The sequence below is a fragment of the Sciurus carolinensis genome, chromosome 3, assembly GCF_902686445.1.
Source record: "Sciurus carolinensis chromosome 3, mSciCar1.2, whole genome shotgun sequence".
In the NCBI taxonomy this organism is placed as follows: domain Eukaryota; kingdom Metazoa; phylum Chordata; class Mammalia; order Rodentia; family Sciuridae; genus Sciurus; species Sciurus carolinensis.
In genome coordinates, this window is record NC_062215.1 from 159,936,089 (window position 1) to 159,961,458 (window position 25,370).

The 25,370-nt window shown below is 34.3% G+C and overlaps 1 protein-coding gene across 1 annotated transcript in view; it reads left to right on the forward strand.

The window, feature by feature from the left end:
• Spag16 (sperm associated antigen 16) overlaps window positions 1-25,370 on the forward strand; it is a 1,066,789-nt gene that overhangs the window by 353,639 nt on the left and 687,780 nt on the right. The window lies entirely within an intron of this gene.

Below are 25,370 nucleotides of genomic sequence, written 5' to 3' on the forward strand. Positions count from 1 at the left end.
ATTACTATATATTCAGTGTAATTACTACTTTTCCCAGAGAACAATGCAAAGGATATTTATTAATATTTATCTTCCATGGACATTAATGTTCCTGGGAGTGAAACAATTGTTATAGAAAGTTCACATTTTGGTTCATAGAACTGAAATGTAGTAGTGACAGCAGGGTAACCTGCATTTTACTGCTATTATAAACAAACACATATCTTAAAATGAAAGTAATTATCACAATCATGAGAAGTAAGACAGGACACTTTGGGCTACTTATAAATAAGGAAATTACGTGCTAACTTCATCTACTTAAATGGAAGATTTTATGTATAGTATTTTGCTTGTGTATATTCATGTATTTGATTTATAAGAAAAGAACTTTTCTATTCATTAGCAACCTAATATTTGTAATCAGCTTTATTTTATATTTAAAATGTTCAAGTCATAGAAGCAGGAAATTTTATCATAGACCTTAAAAATCACTATTTGGGGAAATGGGATATACTCATGAAAAGACAAATAGTAATACAAACAATAAACATTATAGGTAAGGAAAATATTTTATGTAACTACCTATCTATTTTAGAAAGAAGGTGCTGTGTTCTTAGAGGTTACTACTGTTGGTTTGATTAGTATGAAAAACTTCATTATAGAGGGAGGATTTTCAATAAGCACAGAAAATTGGCTAATTTCAGGAGGCAAAATATTGCTAGGTGAGACATTCAAGAAATGGTTGATGGAAGGAGATAGGAAAGGAAGTATAAATGTTCCAAATGACAGAGAAGATGTGAATATGACCAGAGAGGATTAAGTTAATATGAAATAGTGAACTAGTTGTATTTGAAAATGTATTTTAAAATAGGTTATGGAGAACTCTGAAGAGTTTGGGATTGAAATTATACATTTTATCAATGGTGGGCCATTTAAAGATTTTTTTTTTTTACTTGAAATATTTTATTTTATTTTTTTTATTGTAAACAAATGGGATACATGTTGTTTCTCTGTCTGTACATGGCGTAAAGGCATACCATTTGTGTAATCATAAATTTACATAGGGTAATGTTGTTTGATTCATTCTGCCATTTTTTCCCTTCCCCCCCTCCCCTCCCACCCCTCCCCTCCATCTATACAGTCCTTCCTTCCTCCATTCCTGCCCCCCTCCCGAAACCCAACTCCAACCCCAACACTAACCCTTCCCACCCCCCATTATGTGTCATCATCCACTTATTAGCGATATCATTCTTCATTTGGTTTTTTGAGATTGGCTTATCTCACTTAGCATGATATTCTCCAGTTTCATCCATTTGCCTGCAAATGCCATAATTTTATCTTCCTTTATGGCTGAGTAATATTCCATTGTATATATATATACCACATTTTCTTTATCCATTCATCAATTGAAGGACATCTAGGTTGGTTCCACAATCTGGCTATTGTGAACTGAGCAGCTATGAACATTGATGTGGCTGTATCTCTGTAATATGATTTTAAGTCCTTTGGGTATAGGCCAAGGAGTGGGATAGCTGGGTCAAATGGTGTTTCCATTCCAAGTTTTCTAAGGAATCTCCACACTGCTTTCCAGAGTGGCTGCACTAATTTGCAGCCCCACCAGCAATGTAAGAGTGTACCTTTCTCCCCACATCCTCGCCAACACCTGTTGTTGCTTGTATTCTTGATAATTGCCATTCTAATTGGGGTGAGATGGAATCTTAGGGTGGTTTTGATTTGCATTTCTCTTATTACTAGAGATGTTGAACATTTTTCCATATGTTTGTTGATTGCTTGTATATCTTCTTCTGTGAAGTGTCTATTCATTTCTTTAGCCCATTTGTCAATTGGATTATTTACATTCTTGGTGTAGAGTTTTTTGAGTTCTTTATAGATTCTGGAGATTAGTGCTCTATCTGAAGTATGATTGGCAAAGATTTTCTCCCACTATGTAGGCTCTTTCTTCGCATTGCTGATAGTTTCCTTTGCTGAGAGAAAGCTTTTTAGTTTGAATCTATCCCAGTTATTAATTCTTGCTTTTATTTCTTGTGCTATGGGAGTCCTGTTGAGGAAGTCTGGTCCTAAGCCGACATGTTGAAGCTCTGGACCTACTTTTTCTTCTATAAGATGCAAGGTCTCTGGTCTGATTCCGAGATCCTTAATCCATTTTGAGTTTAGTTTTGTGCATGGTGAGAGATATGGGTTTAGTTTCATTCTGTTGCATATGGATTTCCAATTTTCCCAGTACCATTTGTTGAAGAGGCTATCTTTTCTCGATTTTGAATCTTTGGAATAATTCTTTGGGGCAAAGATTTGACTTTCACTTACTTTTTTTTGCATTTTTAAGATTAAATCAACATCTAGAAAAATAAATGAACTCTATACCTTTCACTGTCATTGTGTCAATTTGAATCATTTGTATAATGTCATGTGTTAATTAGTCTCATGTGGAATGCATGTGAAGAGTAACGAAACCTTTAATTTGTACTGTAAATTTTTCTCCTTTATTATTTTTGCTTTGAAAAATCAGATGATTCTGCTCCTTAAATTAGCTAGGTGTTGACATTCAAATTTGGAAATTTCTGCACCCTGTTACTGATGTGTGTAAGGGTTTCATGGAAGTTGTCATGTGAAGTTAATTGCAGAATTTGTTTTCCTCTATGGATTGAATGTTTATGTAAAATCAGTTTTTATTGCCATTGGTGTTTAATACATAAGTCCAGGGCTTTTATTGTTTAAAAAGAAATAATTATTGGTTTGTTGTGTGTATGAAGCTTTTCTTTTCACTGTTATCACTAACTATAATGTAAATTTTTTTTTCTGAACTGTGAATTGTTTCCCTTATAATAGATGAAATAGATAAGACATTAGAAGAGTCTAGAAAGTATTCATGAAGCATCTATATTTAGGGTTATCTAAAGCATTCAGGATTTTCTTTGCAGTATTCTGTTTTTAAATGATGTACCCATTATAAATCATGTTTTTTTGTTCCAAGAAGAGTAGCATTTCATTAGTAGTTTAACTAGTCTCCAATTTTATAAATGGTGATATACATTCATTTGATTTATTTTGATAAATAATAACAAATGGATAAAGAGGCAGATTGTTTCAGCCATAAATATTTAATGAGGAGTAGGTTAGGTACTTTTATTTTTATTTATTTATTTTTATCTTTTAATTTTTTACAGACTGCATTTTGATTCATTGTACACAAACGGGGTACATCATTTTGTTTCTATGGTTGTACACGATGTAGATTCTTATTATTTGTGTAATCATACATGTACATAGGATAATGATGTCTGTCTCATTCCACCAATTTTTATACCTCCCTCCCTCTCATTTCCTTCTACATAATCTAAAGTTCCCCCATTCTTCTCTCACTCCCCACCCCCACCCCCATTATATATCATTCTCCACTTATCAGGGAGAATATTCAACCTGTGGCTTTTTTGGGATTGGCTTATTTCACTTAGCATGATATTCTCCAATTCCATTCATTTATTTGCAAATGCCATAATATTCTTCTTCTTCATGACTGAATAATATTCCATTCTGTATATATACCATAATTTCTTTATCCATTCAGTTGTTGAAGGGCATTTAGGTTGGTTCCACAATCTAGCTATTGTGAACTGAGCTGCTATAAACATTGATGTGGCTGTGTTACTGTAGTATGCTGATTTTAAGTCCTTTGGGTATAAACTGAGGAGTGGGATAACTGGGTCAAAAGGTGGGTCCATTCCAAGTTTTCTGAGGATTTTCCACACTGCTTTCCAGAGTGACTGCACCAATTTGCAACTCTACCAGCAAAATAAAGGTGTGCCTTTTCCCCCACATCCATTCCAACATCTATTATTGTTTGTGTTCTTGATAATAGCCATTCTAATTGGAGTAAGATGAAATCTTAGAGTTCTTTTAATTTGCATTTCTCTAATTACTAGAGATATTGAACACTTTTTCAAATACTTATTAATTGCCTGTGTGTCTTCTTCTGTAAAGTGTCTGTCCAATTCCTTGGCCCATTTATTGATTGGGTTCTTTGTATTTTTGGTGTAAAGTTTTGTAAGTTCTTTTTAAATTTTGGAGATAACTGCTCTATCTGAAATGCGTGTGGAAAAGATTTTCTCCCACTCTGTAGGCTCTCTCTTCACATTCTTGATTGTATCCTTTGCTGAGAAAAAGCTTTTTGGTTTGAGTCCATCCCATTTATTGATTCTTGCTTTGATTTCATGTGCTTTGGGAATCTTGTTGAGGAAGTATGATCCTAAGCCAACATGGTGAAGATTCAGGCCTACTTTGTTTTCTATTAGGTGCAGGGTCTCCAGTCTAATTCCTATGTCCTTGATCCATTTTGAGTTGAGTTTTGTACAGGGTGAGAGTTAGAGGTTTAATTTCATTTTACTGCATGTGGATTTCCAGTTTTCCCAGCACCATTTGTTGAACAGGCTATCTTTTCTCCATTGTATGTTTTTGGCTCCTTTGTCTAGTATGAGATGACTGTATTTATGTGGTTTTGTTTCTGTGTCTTCTATTCTGTACTATTGGTCTGCCTGTCTATTTTGGTGCTAATAGCATGCTGTTTTTGTTACTATTGCTCTGTAGTACAGTTTAATGTCTGGTATTGTGATACCTCCTGTTTCACTTTTTCTACTCAGGATTCATTTGGCTATTCGAGGTCTCTTGTTCTTCCAGATGAAGTTCATGATTGAGTTCTCTATTTCTTAAGGAATGTCATTGGGATTTTAATTGGAATTACATTGAAACTGTATAGTGACTTTGGTAGAATGGCCATTTTGACAATGTTAATTCTGCCTATCCAAGAACATGGGAGATCTTTCCATCTTCCAAGGTTTTCTTCAATTTCTTTCTTTAATGTTCTATAGTTTTCAATGTAGAGGGCTTTCACTTCTTTTGTCAGATTAATTTCCAAGTATTTTATTTTTTTGAGGCTCCTGTGAATGGAGTGGTTTTCTAATATCTCTTTCAGAGGATTCATCACTTATGAATAGAAATGCATTAGATTTACACATATTGATTTTATATCCTGCTACTTTGCTGATTTCATTTATTAGTTCTAGAAGTTTTCTAGTGGAGTTTTTTGGATCTTCTAAATATAGGATCATGTCATCAGCTAATAGTTGACAGCTTTAGTTCTTCTTTTCCTATTTGTATCCCTTTAATTTCTTTAGTCTGTCTAATTACACTGGAAGTGTTTGAAGGATGATGTTGAATAGAAATGTTGAAAGAGGGCATCCCTGTCTTGTTCCAGATTTTAGAGGGAATGCTTTCAGTTTTCTCCATTAAGAATGATGTTGGTCGTAGACTTAGCATAGATAGCCTTTACAATGTTGAGGTATATTCCTACTATTCCTATTTTTTTCTAGTGTTTTGAGCATGAAGGTGCACTGTATTTTATCAAATGCTTTCTCAGCATCTATTGAAATAATCATGTGATTCTTTAGCCCTATTGATGTGATGAATTATATTTATTGATTTCGGATGTTGAACCAACCTTGCATCCCTGGGATAAACCCCACTTGATCATGGTGCACTATCTTTTTAATATATTTTTTTATGCGACTTACAAGTATTTTGTTAAGGATTTTTGCATCTGTGTTCATCAAGGATATTGGTCTAAAGTTTTCTTTCCTTGCTGAGTCTTTGTCTGGTTTTAGTATCAGAATGATGCTAGCCTCATACAATGAATACAGAAGTGTTCCCTCCTTTTCTATTTCCTGGAATACTTTGAGGAATATTAGTATTAGTTCTTCTTTAAATGTCTTATAGAATTTGGCTGAGAATCCATCTGGTCCTGGGCTTTTCTTGGTTGGTATGCTTTTGATGGCCTCTCCTATTTTGGTACTTGAAATTGATCTGTTTAGATTGTGTATGTCTTTCTGATTCAGTTTGGGAGGATCATGTGTCTCTAAAAATTTGTCAATGTCTTTGATATTTTCTATTTTGTTGGAGTATAGATTTTCAAAGTAGATTCTAATTATGTTATGTATTTAAATGGTGTCTGTTGTGATTTTTCCTTTTTCATCATGAATTCTAGTAATTTGAGTTTTCTTTCTCCTCTTTGTTAGTGTGCCTAGGAGTTTATCAATTTTGTTTACTTTTTAAAGAACCAACTTTTTGTTTGTTAATTTTTTGAATTGTTTCTCTTGTTTCAATTTCATTGATTTTAGCTCTGATTTTAATTATTTCCTGTCTTCTACTATTTTTGGTGTTGATCTGTTCTTCTTTTCCTAGGGCTTTGAGATGTAATGTTAGGTCGTTTAGTTGTTGACTTTTTATTTTTTTAATGTATGAACTCAATGCAATGAACTTTCCTCTTAGTACTGCTTTCATAGTGTCCCAGAGATTTTGATATGTTGTGTCATTGTTCTCACTTACCTCTAAGAATCTTTTTATTTCTTCCTTGATGTCTTCTGTTATCATTGCATCATTCAATAGCATATTATTTAGTCTCCAGGTATATGAGTAGTTTTTGTTTGTTATTCTATCATTCATTTCTAATTGCATTCTATGATTGATAAGATACAGGGTAGAATCTCTCTTTTTTTGTATGTATTAATGGCTTCTTTGTGGTATAGTATATGGTCTATTTTGGAGAAGGATCCATGAGCTGCTGAGAAGAAAGTATATTCCCACGATGATGGATGAAATACTCTGTAAATATCCATTAAATCAATGTCATTGATTGTATTATTTAGTTCTATAATTTCTTTGTTCAGTTTTTGTTTGGAGGATCTATCCAGTGGTGAGAGTGGTGTGCTAAAATCCCCCACATTAATTAATGTGTTTTGATCTATTTGATTCTTACAATTGAGAAGGATTTGTTTGCGATACATAGATGCTCCATCATTTGGGGCATAAATATTTAAAATTGTTGTATCATGCTGTTTTATTCTTCCTGTTAGCAGTGTGAAATGTCTTTATCCCTTCTGACTAACTTAGGTTTGAAGTCCACTTTATCCGATATAAGGATGGAGATCCCTGCTTTTTTACTGGGTCCATGTGCATGGTATGTTTTTCCCCATCCTTTCACCTTTAGTCTGTGAATGTCTTTTTCTATGAGATGAGTGTCTTGAAGGCAGCATATTGTTGGGTCCTTCTTTTTAATCCAATCTGCCAGTCTATGTCTTTTAATTATTGAGTTTAGGCCATTGGCATTCAGGGTTATTATTGTGATATGATTTGTATTCCTGGTCATTTGGGCTTATTTTTGGTTTTTAAGTTGACTTGGTTTCTCCTTTGATTGGCTTTTTCCTTTAGGGTAGTTCCTCCCTTTGCTGACTTGTATTGTTGCTTTTCACTTCCTCCTCGTGAAATATTTTGCTGAGAATGTTCTGTGGTACAGACTTTCTATTTGTAAATTCTTTTAACTTTTGTTTATTGTGGAAAGATTTCATTTCAGTGTCAAATCTGAAGGTTAGTTTTGCTGGGTATAGAATTCTTGGTTAGCATCCGTGTTCTTTCAGAGCTTGAAATATATTGTTCCAGGCCCTTCTTGCTTTTAGAGTCTGGGCTGAGAAATCTGCTGATCTCCATATTGGTTTCTCCTTATATGTAATCTGACACTTTTCTCATGCAGCCTTGAAAATCCTATCTTTATTTTGTATGTGAGGTATTTTCATTATAATGTGTCTTGGTGTGGATCTGTTGTAATTTTGTGCACCTGGTTTTCTTTAAGCCTCTTGTATTTGATTTTCCATTTCATTTTTCAGATTTGGGAAATATTCTGATATTATTTGGTCAAACAGGTTGTTCGTGCCTTTGGTTTTATCTCTGTGCCTTCCTCAATTCTGATAATTCTTAAATTCAGTCTTTTCATATCCCATAATTCTTGTAAGTTCTGTTCATGACTTAACATCTTCTCAGTTTGTTCAACTTTATTTTCAAGATTAAATGTTTTGTCTTCATTGTCTGAGATTGTGTTTTCCATGAGATCTACTCTGTTGGTGATGCTATCTATTGAGTTTTTAATTTGGTTTATCATTTCTTTCATTTCAAGTATTTCTTTTTTTTTTTTTTTTTTTCTTTCTCAGAATCTCTGTCTCTTTATTGAAGTGTTCTTTTGCTTCTTGCATTTGCTCTTTTAATTGTTTACTGGAATGGTTATGAGTTGCCTATATTTGCTCTCTTATCTTGTCTTTTGCTTCATGGATCATTTTAAGTATGCATATTCTAAACTCTTTTTCTGTCATTTCTACAGCCACGCTGTCATTGGATTCTATCATAATAGCATCTTGATTTGTTAGGAACACTTTCTTTCCCTGTTTTTTCATATTGTTTTTATATATTCCCCTCTAGCTCTGAAGATCAGAGGTACTGATGTTCCCCCCCCTGCAGGCTTATTATGACCCTGCAGTTTTCCACTATCTCTCCTTGGAAGGGGAGATCAATACCAGTAGCACCCAAAACAGAGAAAATGCAGCCCTGAACCAAATAGCCCCTATAAAGACTTTAACATTATTGTAATGAACTGGATGAATTCGATTACTATTTACACTATTTCTAGTTGTGAACAAGAGAATGGGGAAGAGTGTGGGATGTAAGTGAGTAAATAGAGGGACCTGTCAAAGGGCTTCCAGTCTCCTGCATTTGTCTCCAGAAGGGAGCTGCCCTTCAGTGATGATGACCACACTGTCAGGAATAATTCAAAATGCCTGCACCAGCCTCCAAAGAAGCTGGGGAGCCCCAGTGAGGGTATGATGAGTCAGTATGGAGGAAGGTGCTGTGTCCCTCAGCAGTAGGGTGGCAGGCAGGCGGGCTCAGCTACCAGCCTCAGTCCTTGGTGTAGGGGTGGGTTGGGGGGCTCAGCATTGGTCTGACCTTCCTCAGTCAGTTAGGTACTTTTAAAAGCTGTAGTAATGTAATGATGAAAGTCTTCCTGGTTAATAATTAAAAAAATGAAAATCATAAAAAGTTTTGTTGAATCATAATACAAGATATAATAAACATTGATGAATCCACTCCTGTTTCTATCTTAATTTGTCTTTCAATATCAAAATGCTATAACAATAAATATATTCTTAAAGGTGAGTTTTAGGCCCATATCAGTTTATCTATTAGAAGGTTACATGGTGCTGGAATATTCTATCATGACAAATTAACAATGTGTCATAGTAATAAAATTAAAGATACTTCATTTGCTTCATAATTTGATGCTTAATTAGTAATTAAACTATGTTTTAATGAATTTATACCAATTTGAGGAAAATCCCTTTTTCCTGTATCTTTATTTTCTAATACTTGAAAATCTTGTAGAAGTTAAACTAGAAGAAATATACCTGAATTCTAGGTTTTCATTATCAGTATTCTGAATTACAAATGCTTTCACTTGAACAAATTATATTATGGTAATTTTTTCTTTTAAAGGGAGAATATCAGTGGTTGAAGAATAATTTAAGCTATTTATCATCATCTTTGAAAAAGTAAAATAACAATATAGCCCATTTAGAAGGCACATTAATCTCTAGTGTGACTCCAGAAGCAAAGCAGAATTTTAAAAAGCATTTTCAAAAAATTGTTTGGAATATACTTCTCTAAGAATATATCTCTAACATTCTTTTAAAAATTTAAGACTTGTGCATATGAATCCCACTATTACATCTGATAATAATCTACCAATAAAAAATTTTAAGACATAAAGATAATACTGGATAAGGATATCTCAGTTAAGTGTCGAATGAGGAAAGTTTTTATGAAGTTCTGCCCTCAGGCCTGGGAAGGAAAGGCTAAAACTCTATGTAAGGGAGGACTTAATTATAGTAATGAAAGTCAATATCATTTTTCCAGGGAAGCTATGTTAAAACACTGACAAGTAAGTGACAGAACTGGATTTGAGCCCAAGTTTGGCACACCTTTGATTACAATACCTTGATACAGTGGTTAAGAAAGGTATTTTGTTGAGTTGTTGAGCCAGATAACCTGTATTCAAGCATACACTGTATTTGCTAGTTACATGATCTTGGACAAATTATCTTAAAACTGTGTCTGAGTTTTTCAGTTTAAACTAGAGATGATAATAATAATATATGTAATAGTATTTACCTCATAAGGTAGTTTTGAAGATTAAATAAATTAATACATTTAAGGCATTCAGGATAAACAATGGAACATAAGTGCTCAAGTAATTTAGCAAGTGGTTTCTAAGGGAATGGAATGTTTGCCATTTATATTAGAATGTTTTCTGAGAGTTTACATTTTTCAGAATTCTATATCCCATGGAGTTTCTCATGTTGAAATGAACTTATTGCCACTTGAATACATGTCCAAATTGGCTTTTTTTTTTTTAAATTTTTTGCCATTCGAGTGAGTAGCGGGTACAAATTATTGAGATACAAGTTTGTCTAGTTCTCAAAACTGGCCAAATTTATTATCCTCTGGGTCTTGTCATTCGCTGTTGTTTTGTCCATAGTGTTTTTTCTGGATTTTCATTGAGTCAGCTCCATCTTAGTATTTAACTCTCTGCTCCATGGCACCTTACTAGAATAGCCTTCCCTCATTATTGAGTCTAACATTCTACCACCACTACCCACAGAGGCCCTCTCCAGTTACCCCATTACCGTGTGTTATCTTCTTTTGGTATCATCTGTCCTTAAAAGATACTATTATTCATTTATATGTTCATTATTTATTTATTGACTAGTTCTGCTGATAGAATTTAGATTCCAATAAGGCAGAGATCATGTCTGAATAGCCCATTTATTGCATTTCTGACTTCCAGTTGAACTTACTCTTGAGGGGTATGCGAGTATCCCCATTGGTCTTCTAGGTACCACTTACCTAAAACTTGGTTTTGGTGGAAAATGTTATTTTGTAACATTCACTTGGGGTACTTCTAGATACTCTTGGCTATGTTTATATTTGGCTTTTATCATTTTTCTATTGTTAAAAAAAATTGTAGAGTAACGTGCTGAACCATGTTTTCACACATCCTAACCCACTATATTGAATGTTAAAAGAAACATTACCATGTTTATATTGGTTTTGATTTTCAGTTGTTACATTTATAACAACTTACCATTATAATCGATGGTTTAACTTATGTTCTTAATATCAGTTAGAAAATGAAAACGTGTAAGTAGTAGAAACAGGGAATTTAATGCAAGACAGTGGTTATATGGATAACAAAAACACTGCAAAACCAAATGAGACATAGAAGCAACTGAAACAATAGTGATAGAGTGTTGCTACCCCTAGGCAAAGTGAAAAGGCAGTGTTTCTGAAGCCAGGGACCAGGGTTCCCCTGGAGTGAGGAAGCTGTGTCTATGTCTGGAATTCCAAGGCCAGATCCACGAAAGAGGCACAGCAGTTTCTAGCAATGTCACGGTAGGGGACATTGAGAAGATATATGCTGGCTGCCCTTCAAGTTACACGCCTTCAGTTGGCACTTCCCATCGGCTGAACCAGCCAAAAGTCAAGTGATAGGGAACTCTGGAGGAAAATGGCTTTCATATCACCCCCATCCCCTGCAACCCTGAGCAGAGTAGGAGAGGCAGGAGGATGAGATTGGAAGGCTGAAAGAATCAGGCCTGGCATTCCCTTTCATGAGCAAGCAGAAGTGCAAATTATACCCTGTCCTCAGAATGGGAAATAGGTTCAACTCTTCATAGCAACAGATATATAACAAGTTCAAAATCATGGCACTCATCGTTAATCTTTCTGTGTTGGTTTCTAAATAATAGAATTCAAACAAAAAAATTTTTAAAAGATTAAAAAAAAGAATAGAGTTAACTTAATAACTCTCTTTTGGCTTCATGTAGAAGAGTCTCATGGAATATGTTTTGAAGTCTACTCTTATCCCTAGATTAATTGCCCAGATATTGGTAGTTGTTGCTCCAGGTACTGTAGCTGTAACTGTAGGTGAGTAACACATACAAGACCTTCGTTTCAGTGACTCTAAAGAAGTGGCTACAGTGATTCTTGGTGCTATCATCTTGAAGAATCTGTCCATTGCCTCCAAACAGAGGAGACTGTTAAAAGGGCAAGTCATTATCACATAACAACTAAGTGTGTTAGGAGATTTTCTTTCAACTGTGCCTTTCTACTTTTTCTCTCGCTTGTGTTCTTTCCTCTCTGTCAAAGGGCTTAGAACACTGTTGTAATAGAACACGCACCCTGCTTTTTCTCTCTTTTTCTTTGTCTTAGATGCTTTGAAGGTAGGTTTAGCACCATTCATGTTTATTTTCAGTACCTCCCGAAGTGTTAGATATACATAGCATGTTCAAGGAATGAATGAGCAAATAAAATGAACTTATTTCTTAGATCAATCTAGTTACCATATTAGGAAAGTAAGCAACATATTTAATACTTTGATCATGGCATAGGTATAAAAATTTAAAATTTAAAGTAACATAGACCATTTGGAGAAATATAATGTCACCCACAAAAATATTAAATACAGTAAAGACTAGTTATGGAATGTGAACTTCTCAAAGCAATTCATATAAGAAATGGAAGATGGACATTATGTGTAAAAGACAAATTTTGTGGAGTTATGCTATGATATGCAACATAGATGGGCCCATTAAGCAGTGTGCTATGATCAGGCATTAGCTATTTATATTTCTTTGTCCAATTTTCTAAATCTGGCACATACCTCTTCTTTGAAATTGTACAGTGCTTTGAATAATGCCCATACAGGTGGACAATAATACTCTTCATAACTTTATGAAGATAATAAAGAGTCTAAACCCCTCCAGTACATAAAAACTGAAGAGGACCAGGTGCAATTTTAGGTGCACAGAAGGGTCATAAATAGGTAGAATTTGCTTTGTACTTTACTAGACTCCTGGGAGGAATCAGGAGCCCCTGCTTAGGTCTTAGTGCTGTTTGTGAAACTGAAAATATGTGCATCCTGGAAAATGCTCAGGATTTTCCTGACCTCATGAGAAAAGAATAGAAACCCAGAGACTAAGTTAACTTGATCTCACAATTGAACCATAACTGTATATTCACAAATTTGTGAAAACTTGACTCTGATAATACCGAGAGATGTTATTTCAAGCTAGAGTTAGTAGCACAGCCTTTCTTACTGACATTTTAAGCAATGAAGGGCATGATAATATGGGTGAAGCAGCACTAAGGCTCATATCATTTTTTCCTTGGAATAGAATAAAAATCCTATAGATCCTCAATAGTAACTTTTCTGGATTAGCAGAAAGACAAGTACTACTTTGGATGTTGGTGATCGAATGACTGGAGGAAAGAATATTATCAGTGATCCTGTGAAGTTCTGCTATTTTGTGGTATGATAGCTTCACAACAGACCTTGACTTCAGTGTAAAGCTGGGCTCTGCCATTTCTGAGGTTCATTATCCAGAGGGTAGGTGGACTTACTCTGTGGAACATCTCATTTGCATTCTGTTGGTATGTTTGAGATCTCAGGACTGTTTGGTTATTCAAGTCAATTGTTTGTCAATTTACCCATTCCTTCTCATTCTTTGAACAATCAATTATTGAATTCCTCTTGTTTTCAGATTCTTTAAATAAAACAACATGATGCTCCAAGAATAGACAACATGATAAAGTTTGGGGAAAAAGATCTAAAATAATACCCACTGAAATTTCTAAAACAGTGACAGTAACTGCTTTGAGAGCAGAAGGAGGAAATGATTAATTCTGTGAAGGGGACTTAGGTCAAAAAGAAATATTTTATGAGAAAGCATTTTATTTGAGCAGAAGCTTAATTGGTCAGTATCATTGCACCAGTTTTTGAAAGAAGAAAATATTTATCACCCTGCAGTTTACAAAGATAATCAATACTTAAATTAGAATTTAGATTCTTAGCAACTAGGTTTGAGAACACTGAGTCACAGTTTGATTTTGATATAATGCCCCTTGTGCTCCATTATAGCACTTTCCCCAACCATGTAAGAAAGACTGTCTACCGTGCAGAGTTGATTATCATTTACAATCCCTGAAGTGTTTTGGTTCTCTTTTCTATTCTATCTTGCTGAACTGGTGACATACTGTTCTACAGGCTCTTGTGTTGCCTGTCCCCCTACTGCCTTGTACACAGAGCTTGGCACATGGTAGTCTGCTGAGTAGAACAGTCTGCCTATAAACTTCATAGGAAATGCAAAGGATAGGAATTGGAATATAGAAATTACTGTGACTTTTACATATTCCTGTCCATTGCACTTTGGTCTAGAAGGAAAAGCTTCAGCAAAGTAATAAGAATACCTCATATGTTTTGTGATTTTATGCTTGTCAATACATATAGATTAGTATTGTGATGATTCCAGAGCAATGTTGTCTGAATTCGAATTTTTAAATATTTGTCAAGTTCAATTGTTAATAAAACTACAATTTATAAACTGTACTCATTTAGAAATTACATATACAGTGTTTAATGCCTCTTTTCTCATATTTTTGTCTAAAAGAAAATTAGTTAAATTACATCAATGATGGCATTGAATTATTTTGAAAGTAAGTAGACTAACCCATCTGACCTTTACAACATTGTGTTGGAGTAGGAGTAATATGTAGATGTGTGTCTCACAGCATCTTGGATATTATTATTCAGGGTTTCTAAAATAGAGAACAGCTGAATTTTTTTTGATACATGTACATCTATAGAATAAGGATATGAATGATTTCATCAATTCTAGTAGTTTATGGGAATAGCTCAGATTTTCTAGGTATACATTCATATTAATCCAAAGTGTTTTTATGTTCTTTTCTTAATGTAATTGCTCAAACCCTAATGTTAAATAATCATGTTGATAGTTGTAACTATCAAATTCTTGATTTTACTTTAATTGATTTTGTTTAGAATGATTTTCTTTTGTTTGTCTCTCCTCTTTTAAAAAAATTTTGATTCATTGTACACAAATTTGGTAAAACTATTATTTCTCTGGTTGTACTTGAAGTATAGTCACACCATTTGTGTAATCATACATGTACATAGGTAATGATGTTTGTCTCAAGAATGATTTTTTTTATTATGGCATGCACTATTTATCATATTTATTTTTGCCTACTCCTGTTTTCCTAAAATTTATATGAGAAATAATATATTGATATTAATATATATATATTTTCTTGGATAGTTAATTATTTGTTTGATTTTATTTTTCCTGTTTCATCTGTTCTGCTGGGCTGGGAGCTTTTGAGGTTTTGTTTATGTTTGTTGTTGTAAACTTGGACTTCAGGGATTTGACAAGAATATCCCCATTATGATTTTTTTCAGTTCTATCATTATTGCTGAACTTCTCAATCTAAAGACTACATTTTTTTAAGCAAGTGAAATTTTCTTCAATGTTAAATATTGCTTTTCCTGCAAATCTTTCATCCTTTTCTATTATTCTCTTATACATAGTTTGGTTTTCATGATTTCAACTCTTGAGCTTCATATCTTTTCCTTCTTGATGTCCATCTCTTACTTTCTTTGATTTGTTTTGCTATTTCTTCCACTAAATATGCTAGATTGCTGATATGATTCTCAATCATGATTAGCCTTCAATTAAATTTCTGAAACTTCTTGGTTACAATTTTTTGCCCAAATACTTTTCATTTGGGTGGGACTTCTCTCTCACTAATAGAGTCTCAGAAAATGGTTTTCCACATGAACAATGATAACAGAAGATGAAATTTGACCTCACTTCATATAGGATCAACTCCAGATGATATGTTAAAAACAAAATTTTAAGACGTCCAGTTGAATTTTAAAGGTGAAGATTTCTTCAGACGTGGATTTCTTTAAAAAAGACATATAAAAAAACACTAGCTAAAAAAATAGATTGATAAATATGATTATATTTGAACTAATAATAATTTTAGATTTGTAAAAGATGCATTCAGGAATAAGTTTCAGATCAGGAGAAACCATTTTATCCCACACAATCAAAGTGCTAAGTAGTAAGGGTATATAAATTAATTCTACAAAGAGACTAAAAACCACAGGTGATTCAATAAAGGAATGGGCCTATCTCATGAATAGAACTTTCTAGAAGAGGAATTATATATTGATGATAAACATATGAAGAGATATTTTGCACTCAACAATGATCAGAGAATTGCATATCATGCCATAATGAACTCTATTTTACATCCATTTGTTTATAAAAATAAAATGAAAAACTCATTATACCAAGTGATTAAGAGAATGTGAGTCCTCAGGGTCTTTTATACATTGTTTCTTTAAACATAAATTGGTTCAAATGCTTTGGAAAGCAGTTTGGTATTATTGTGCATAATTTCACTTACTGCATGATAAAGTAATTCTGGCTGTAGATCCAGGAGAAAAATTTTTCCTGTGTACACTGGAGGTATAAACAAGAATGTTTATACTAGCTCTCTTTCCAACAGTAAATATGGGGAAGCAAATCAAATGCTTCTTTAGTAGAAAAGTGACTAAATATAGTGTAATAGACTGTTATAAAACCATAAAATGAATAAACTACAGTAGTATACAACAATATGGATGAATCCTAGAAAAATACTATAAATACACATTCTCAGCAATTATACCTAAAACCATTAATATGAAAAAAATTTTTTAAAAGAAATGCAGATGAGACAAAACTATATATAAAGGAAAGAGAGTAAATAATAAACACAGACTTGAGAAGAGTGGTTGTCTTGGTTGAAGGAGCAGAGGGAATGAATTGAGGGAAGGTCATATGAGCAGGTGTGAATGGCGAGATCCTACTTTTTGCATTATGTGGTAGATTCTCAGTTGCTTTTTACACTATTCAAAAAGGATGAAGAAATAAACAGAGAGAGCAACACATGGACCAATTATGAAAGTATCACATGCCAGATTTGTGACAAAATTCTTTATATCATAGTTTGGAAAATAAGGTGGCCATTTGTCTATTCCAGAGAAATTATTTTTCTAGGGGCTGGTTTTGGGTCTTCTGTTTCTTTCCCCTTCCTTTAGAATTAATGTTAAGAGTATGCTATTATTGGCTGGGTGTAGTGGTACATGCCTGTAATCCCAGTGATTTGGAAGCCTGAGGCAGGAGGAACCTGAGTTCAAATCCATCCTCAGCAACTTAGCAAGACCCTAAACAACTTAGTGAGACCCTGTCTCAAAATAAAAAAATAAAAGGGCTGGAGATGTAACTCAGTGGTTAAGTGCATCTGGGTTCAATCCCCAGTGGGGGGATGAGGGGGAAGGAAAAGAGTATTCACTATTATTTTCTTTCCTTGACTTGTTCCGTTTGTTTAGGACTCAAGTCCCACTTCTCTCCTGCCTTTTATTGTAGTGATCCCTAGTGTGTGAATGGTGTTTGCATTGTTCTTTGGGTCTTTGATTTAACTCCAGGCAGATTGGAAGTTTCTTGTTGAGGTCCCAGAAGGAAAGAATCTCAACTAACTAGACCTCTTGTCGTTTCCCAGCCTCTGTCATGTAGAGGAACGATGAACTTTTCTTGCAGTTCTGAAGACTGTCAACACCAGACCCACTAAAGCAACATGTGGACCTCCTCCCAACTCCAAGGATCTCCATAGGTCAAGCTCTTGCTAGTATTTGTATCAGCCTAATCTAAACCATAGGCTTCTCTATCACCAGGCCCCAGTCACTATCTGCCCTGGGGATACATGTTATGCCCCAAATAGGATAAAAGAAGACCTGAAAGTTTAGTCACTGCCTTTGATTTTTTGCTGGCTTTATCAAATTATTGAGTCATAGGAGTTAAATGTGTTACATTCGAGAGTAAAGGGGGAATCAGGGTGTTGAAATATTTGTTTGCCCAGATTATCTATTTTCTGAAAAGATTCTTTTAATTTAACAAGTTTTCATTTTGATAGCATTAGCATCTCATAGGAATTTTATTTATTTCTCTATTCATTCACCTATTTTAAAATAATTTTCATATTCCTTCATTTGCAAGACTTGAATATTTTTCAACTCTTACTTTGCAAAATAAAGGGAAGATAAATCTCCAGAAATAGCAAGCAGGGTTTTAACATTTCTAGCTAGCTAGCAGAGCAGGTTTGAGAGTAATCTAACTTTGTGAGTGACTACAAAGGGTGTTAATTAAGTAGCAGGTGTTTTATCACCATGTCTACTTGAAAAAAATATATAGCACAGATGTAGAAAGCTTAAGTACATCTATAGTTTGTATAACCAAATTCTACATTCATTGGGCTCCATCTGCCACACTAACCTCAAACCACACTTAGTGCCAGCCAATTAACACCTTGATGAAGCTATAGACCACCTGCAGCTTCAGCAATGCAATGAATTCACTAACTTATATATAAGCTCATTGTAAAACCTATATTAAAATAGCAAAATAGCATCACAAAAAGGGAGGAAGAGATTCCCACATCAGCCTTGTCTGTCTGTTTCTCTCACTCCCCTACACACACAAACACAGACACACACAATTTATGAAGGCAAGCACATCAGTTGTCTTATCTCTGCATCTTTCTTCACTTCTTTATTCTTTCAGACATGAATCTGAAAACTTTCTGGACTCTTAAACCCACAAACCGCAAGCAGTAAAGAACACTGTGTCCTATTCTCTCAATCATATTTGAGGAATTTATTTAGCTCTGATTCCTTAGCTCCTGTCACATGATGTTTCTGAATGGGACTGGGTACCTTGGTTGACACAGTTTGGATGGGTTGCCTAATCTTGTGGCTGCAATAACAGGATGTGGGTGATAGAACCTTTAACGATGTAAAGGAAACAAGTAACCTAAATATGTTTACTTTGAAAAATAAATGAACAATGTAAGAAAATTCTTACAAGTATCTATTTATGGACAGTGTGAATCTTTTTCTTTTTTCATAAAGTCTTCATTGCTTACTTATGAATTGTGAATTAGCTGCTTCACTTTTGTTCATACCTTAAGCCACCACACAGTACTGTTTGTTGTTTTTTATATTGTTTGTGTACTGTGTATATATGATTAATTAATATTTTGAAATTTGGTTTTGAAAATTAATCTCTTTTCCATTGTTGGGGTAGGCCTCAAATGCCTATAGTTAGGCTCCCTCGCTGAGGTTCTCATGGACTGTGTTATGTTCTTAGTTTGTAGGGAAGGCTGGGAACCAGCAATGTTACGGTTAGTCAAGGCCAGGAACACAGTGATTGAGCATGCATTCTCAAGATCTTAAATATTAACTCATGAGTGTGCACCCCCTTATGTAACCTGTTGGCAGTGTGCCTTCTTTTTTTGGTCTGTGTATAAAAAGGACCTATGGAAAGACTTCAGGGCTAATGGGGACAGAATGGAACTGGCTCCGAACTGAGGCTGAAACTGGAGACTGGAAGCTGCTGCCACCTCTGAATAAAGCATGTCTACTATCCTAGCTGTATCCTGCATCTTCCACCTGCTGGAACCCTGAGGTGTTTCCTCAGTCTGAGTCCCTGCATGACATCCATCAAGATCAATTTCTTATATATTCAAACATATAGAAAATATAAAGTATGAATCAGATATGATTTTATATAGGTTTGAGAAATTTCTACATTCCTATTTGCAGTGATATCCCAGACTTCTTTCTGATTGGTATGTATACACACACTTTTGGTCTTTGGCAATTCAAGGCAACTCAATTTAGCAATTATATCCTCTCTCTTTTCTTAACAAGCACAATGTGTAGTAACTAAGAGCATGGGTTCTGGACACAGTGTAAAATCACTTACTATCAGAGACCCCTAGTACAAATATGCTTTGCCTCAGTGTTCTCTTATGTAAAACAGAGCTGGACTAAAGTTGAATTAGCTGATATTTATAAAGTGTTTGTAGTAGTGCTTGATATTAAGTTCTGTGTTTTCCATATATGGAATATACTAGGGAAGGGATTAGGATTTTTTATTTATTTAAATTAATTTAATTATGTTCATTTTTTCCATGAATATTCACCAATAACTATTCACCAATAATTTTTAAATATTCACTATAACTTTTTAATAAATTTATTTCCTATCCTTTTCTGTATCAAGTTGTCCTAAAATATAGCTTATCCTCAGTAATCTTTTGTACATGCTGTGAGACACATACACATCACATGTATACACACTCAGAACATATACACATACATGCTCCTTGACTTATGATGGGGTTTTCTCCCTCATGCACCCTCTATAACAGAAAATATCCTCAGATGGAAATGTGCAAAATACACCTAACCTACTGCACATCATAGCTTAGCAACACAGGCACTGTAGAGTATGTTGCTTACCCTCATGATTGCTACCGCTGGCCAGAATTTCAAGAGTTTCATAACATATTGGTGGCCCAACAGAAGACTGAATCTCAAAATTTGAAGTAGATTCTACTGATTGAGAATTGTTTACATATCGGAATACAGTAAAAAAATTAAGTTGAAACATAAATTGAGGACCATCTCGATATATGATGCATATATCTTTTAAACTTGTTTTGACACACACAACACACACTAACTTTATTTATGTTCTTAGTTTTATAAGAAATTACCATTTTACATTTCCACCAGCAATGTAAAAAATAAAACTTTATGTTAAAATATCTTTGAACCCTTTCCTGTATTTTATATTGTTCATATTTTTATTTCATCTCTTCTGATAGATATTGAGTGATATCTCATTATGGTAATAATTTGCATTTCCTTAATAACATGATATCAGACATCTCATTTGTTTATTAATGTCTCTTGTATAATTTGAAATTGGATTTTTGTTTTTTTACTTTTGAGTTTCTAGAGTTCTTTACATAGGTAAGATAAGACATGAGTTCTTTGGTAGACATGTGGTTTAAAAATATACACTCCTAATCCTTAGGTTGTCTCTTTACCTTCTGACCATAGCCTTTCACTGAGCAAAAGTTTTTAACCTTGATTAAGTGCAATTTAGCTACCTTTTCCTTATAGATCATGATTTTGGTGTAATGCATAGGAATCATTTGGCTGCCTCTTAGTGCTAAAGATCATTTCCTTTATTTTCTAAGGATTCGTTCTGCATTTTTACATTTAAATCTGTTCCATGGGGTTCATCTTTAGCCGGTTCCTGCTCTAGGTTCACTGCCCTGCATCTTCTCTCTAGTTGTTCTTACTCTCCTACGCTTTCCTAGAGAAAATGTCAGTACCATCACAAGGTCTTTTTTATTGCTTTGAAGTCAGGACAGGTTCCATAGCCACCTTATTATATGTCTGTGTTCTTATGCAAACTATTATAAGCAAATATTGAACAACTTCTGCCTTTGGTTGGAGATATTTTGGAGTATTGATATGAACATTTTTCCTTATCCTAATAGGACAAAGGTGTATACACTCAGTTCTTCCATAGTCTCAACATAATGTTTGAATATCAGGAACTTGTTGGACAAATGCTTTTCATAGACCCTTTGAAATACTAAACACTATAACTCTAAATCATTTTTTCACATTGTTCTAAGTTTTGAGCCCACACTTATATTTCTCTTTATAAACCCAGATGGTAACTACCTTTAAAAATTGAGAGAATTTGTTGGAAAAATTTTATTCTAATTATGCAGATCAATGCCCTTATGATTGCAATCTTTAAGCAAAGACTTAAGAATTTCTAATTACTGAGCAAAAACTATATTTGAAAAGAAAATAATATGTATAATGACAAACCCAAAGATAGAGCTAGCCATCTTTCAAAATTACATGAAAATGTATAGCAACTTTGTACACCAAAGTAGACCAGTTCCCTGAAATTGGCTCTCATTGAATTAGTTTTTTGTTCTTTAGGACTTTGAACAATCATTACTTCTGGTTAATTTCTTTTATATAAATCACATTTTAATACTTTATATTTCTTTGATGATTATTCTATTTATAAAACATACAGATTGAATGTAGTTACATTTCTTTTTCATAAAGTAATTGAAAATGTATGTATTTGACTATTGAAAAATGCCCAAGCTCTACTTAGGTGAATACTGTATTTTTATAATATTAATTTTTAATAGAGGTCCTTGAATTTGAAACAACTTGAGGAAAATAAAATATTGTATCATTTTGTAAATATAAAAATGAATCATAGACTCCAAGGTAGATGATTGCAGCTCTGTAGTTTAAATTAGATCTGCTGCATATTCCATTATCTCTGTGACAATCAATACTAAATCATTAACTTGAATAATGTAAACCTCTAAAATTGCTTTAATTCACATGTTCACTTACTCGAATATCACTAGTCTGAATCTTAAAATATTGAGAACAGAATGGATATTCAGCATGTAAACTATAAAGGGTACATCTAAATAACATGCTTCAAGACTAATCAGATAATAATTCTCAAGAAAATTATTCAGGTAACTTACAATTCCAGTAGCCACTTGAGCATCTATTTTTCTAATGTTAACTAATAGAGATTTCAATGTAAATGTAGACTTTAAAATAAGGAATCCTCTTACAACCATAAATGGCACCATTATATATCAGTGAAGGGAAAAAAAGGAATAACATGAAAATCATTAAAAATAGTTTAAGAATTTGAGCAATTAGGGGAAATTTAGTTTATAGGAGAAATAAACAAGGACACTTGAAACTTGAAGAGCACAGTAAAAAACTTAATGGTCATATGATTACCTAGCATTATTAGAAACTATACAATGAGCATTATATTCTGACTAAAATAGGGCATGAGTCTACTCTGTGTGGTACCATAAAGGTGACTACCTGGCATAAATTTGTTCAGACTCATGGAACACTCATGTTGAAGTATGAACTTTGGTTGATAATCTGTGTCTATGTAGGCTTGTCAGTTGCAATAGATGTATCCTTCTGGTGAGAACTGTTGGAAATGGAAAAAACTGTGAATGTACTGGACCAGGAGAAATATGATATATTTGATATATGATATATGATATATATTGTTGGGGGCTGTGCCATGTGGGCTGCGCAGGGATGGCGCCTGGCGGCCAGCCGGAGGTTGTTTTGATCACATGGGCAGTGAAGAGGTTGATTAATATAAGCACACCCAGGTGATTTATCATTGGCCGTATTCAATTAGGTCCACGCACACAACGCGTGCACAGGTGTTCCCGAGTGCTCCTGCTCGGGTCTGCTCGTTTTAACCTTTGCCGTGATAGGGCAGCTGGCTCCTTGCCTCATCTCAACTGCCGTGGCCTGCCCTCTGCCTCCTGGAGGGAATATAAGCGGGCAGTAGGTAGAAGGTAAAAAGAAGCAGCTAGCAGAGAGAAGAAGCAGGAGAAGCAGTAAGCAGAAGCAGCAGTAAGAGGAAGCAGCAGAAGCAGAGAGAAGCAGCAGGCAGAAGGCAGATCGTAGGGCGGAGAACTGAGAACACACCTCTAGGTCGCAGATCACAGATCTCAGTACGCAGGATGCATCACTAAGAAGCACCTCAGGTAGATAGCACCTAGTTCATAGGATGCAAGACCTACCTCTAAGAAGAAGCAGCAGAACTCTAAGAAGAAATAGATCTCTGATAAGCGTAGAAGCCTTTCTCTAAAACTTCCTCTATAAGCAAAGCCTATCTTCCTCTCCAAGTCTCTCTTCCTCTATAAATTAGTGAATATAGGAAAAGTAGTTTATTTCCAGGCCCCTCCGATAAATACCCATGCAATTGTTGCCGCAGGTGGCAACAATATATCTCCTGCACAGTTTTGCTATGAACTTAAAATGGCTCTAAATAATAATAATAATAAAGTTTATGTTTTAAAAACCTGAACTGGATATCAGATAGAAAAATAAAAATAAAATTATTTATCCTGGAACTTTGGGCCCCAGATCCTAGATCATACCTCTAAAGGCAAAACAAAAATTTAGCTTGTGAGACTCAAATACCAGCACTCAAAGTACTCCACCATTTCCGTACTAACATTGGATGGGAGCTTGTTTTATGTGTGCATAACTAAAGGACACATTGGGTGGTGTGGTATGTCTTGCTGTTTTAAGTTAGGAGAGTGATTTCCTTTATAAGAGTAGTAACTGCAAAGAGAGGCTGTTTCTCTTTTCCCAGGTCAGGTCACACAAGTGTATTGAGTTCCAAGATGAGCCTTACCTAAAAATCTGTACTTAAAAAAAGTTCTCCTTGGCAACCCTTGGTTGATCAAATCCCATCAGCTGCTTCATAGTAATATAGCTCAATGATTAAGACTTAAATATACCTAATTCCTAATCATAAGAAAATTGAATAGGACTTAATTGCCTCTGAGTCAAGTTCCAGTTTCATAAGTGAAAAGAAAATTGCTTTAGTTGATTTTTACCTTCATATTAAAAAAAACAAAATTATTTGGAGATTCTTGTAGAATTTTCTAGTGATTTCTGTAAACAATTTCTGACAATTTTTGAAATTAATTAAGAATTTTTTTGGTTATAAAATCCTTTATTCCTAGTAACTGTTAGTCTTCCTTCAAGAAAAAATAACTTGGATATTGTGAACTTTCTTCTCAGCCCCATTATGCTACTGTAGACTTAGGTGAATATCCTTAGGAAAATACACTTTACTTCAAAACACTGCTATTTTAAACAAATATTAATTGTCTTGGTTTACACCATTTTAATAATGACTATAATCACTTATTTGAGAGATTTATACACCATTTTGCTCAATGACTGTCCAAGGAGCCTGTGGTCTTTCATGCACATATGTCTGTATGTACCGTGTTTGTTTTGTTTGCTTATCAGGCAAGGGAGAAAAATGGACCTTTAGATGTCTTCTTTTTACTCAATTAACAAAAAATCCTATGTGTATTGTATAGGGGTTGATGAAATTACAGTTTATTTACAACTTAGTGAGTAATTGTAATAAAAACACTAATTTGAAGAATCTTAATATTTTATATGCTTCAAAATTGACAATTTAGTTACAAGATTTTGTATTTTGAATGTGTATTTTAGAAAGAACCTTGAATAGTTCATGAAGAACCTTGGCAATACCCAAAATTGCTTCATATCATGCAAAATAAGTTTTAGCTATAATTTAATATTAAATTTAAATAAGACTTTTTCTTGTCTGTTTGGGCTCTTCATTTCTTCAGTTTGTTTGTTTTGTTGGTACTGGGGGTTGAACTTGGGGTGCTTAACTACTGAGTCACATCTCCAGCCCTTTTTAGTTTTCATTTTGAGACAAGGTCTCACTAAATTTACTGAGGTTGGTCTCAAATTTAGGATCCTCCTGCCTCAGCCTCCCAAGTTGCTGGAATTAGGGGTATGAATCACATGCCTGGCTTCATTTCTTCAGATCTTGACAAAACCACTATTCTAATCTCATTTTAAGTCTTCTTCTCTCTCTGGCCCACATTCTGTTTCTTACACTTGCCAAAACAGAATTTGTCCTGTGCCATGAACACTCACCTCAACAACCCTTCCTTGTGATTTAGTTTAGAGGTTCTTTCTCATCACAGCTCCTCTGCAACCCCAGCTCCTCCAAACTAGACAGGTTCCCTCTCTCTGTATTATTCCTATGTTGCCTTCATCACACTTCTGTATATGTGATGAAATG